Consider the following 1,308-nt stretch of genomic DNA (forward strand, 5'->3'; position numbering starts at 1 on the left):
GAATCCTGCGAATGCTCGAGAAGCCGGAGAGCACCTGGTCCTCCCCGAGGTTCACCCAAACACACGCTCCAGCTCTGTGGGTGCTGGCTGGGGCTCGGGGGGTCCCTGCTGCGGCCCAGAACAGACTGAGGAGCTGCCAGACCTCTGCCTTCAGCCTCAGAAATGTAAAAGCTGTAGGGACAGCTAGAAATCTTCCCACACCGCTCCCGCAGTGCTCTCTGGCCCGTCCCCGGGGTGGGCGCGGGGGGCTGCGGGTACAGGCAGGACCCAGCTGCTCGCAGCCCCGGGGTGCCTGGGGAAATACCTCCCTCCGGAGCATCCCGGAGCCAGATGGGTGGTGTTCCTCGGGAGGCACAAGCTGGAGAGCTGGAAGGAAAAAAAAAGTGGCTGTACTCATGTTTTGCTAATCTAATTAGGCAAAAGAAAGATCATTAATGCTCCGCGTGTCTAATTGATTCACATTCCCACTAAGCACAAGGTTGCTCTCGTTAGTGGAGCTTCGTAGCTGCGAATGCCTCTTCGCCGGAAGTTGCAAATATGTTGCGTATCTAGAAGGCACATCTCGTTTGTCTTTATAAAATACCTAGCATTTTTATACGATCATTAGTGATGAGGGGAAAGGGAGAAGCTAGGAGGAGAGTCCTAAGTACAGCATAAGCAGAGGTTCTTGAAAAGTGAGGGTTTGTTATTTTTCGTGCCTCATTAGCAATAAAAGTGAACAAGATTTTTTTTTATCCTATCCCATAACAATTGGAAAGATTTTCCATTCTGCATGGGAAAAAATATTCATCTTTAGGGCTTCAGCGAGCTGAAAACCTGGAAATGCACAACTCATTTTCATCAAAATTAATCGGATTTCTAAATTTTCATTTTGGTTTTTTGTTTTTTCAGTTTCATTTATACCTAATTTATTTTGTATATTATTATCCTAAACCAGGAATTTGCGGTTCGTAAAAGAATAAATGTGAGAAGATTTCTGTCTCTTGCTGAAGTCCAAGACATGGGTGCCTGCAGCAGCCCCAGCCTGCCCTCCTCCGTGCTGGCAGAGCAGTGGGTATTCCAGGGCACAACTCATCTCAGGCAAAGCCTGGCATCAAAGTGAATTTCTGCCGTAGGATGAGATGATCAGCATCCTAGGAATGCCCTTTTTTTGTGCTGACTATGGAGATGACTGGTTCACACACAGATTTCTACATTGCAGAGATCTAATTTTGAGGTGAAATAACCCCAGCCATTTCACAGTGTCATCAGGTGCCTTTTCTGCCTTGAAATAGAGAGCACTGATGTTATCCCATCCCAACCCACCCC

Source organism: Phaethon lepturus, unplaced genomic scaffold (genome assembly GCF_000687285.1).
Source record: "Phaethon lepturus isolate BGI_N335 unplaced genomic scaffold, ASM68728v1 scaffold26687, whole genome shotgun sequence".
Classification (NCBI taxonomy): Eukaryota; Metazoa; Chordata; class Aves; order Phaethontiformes; family Phaethontidae; genus Phaethon; species Phaethon lepturus.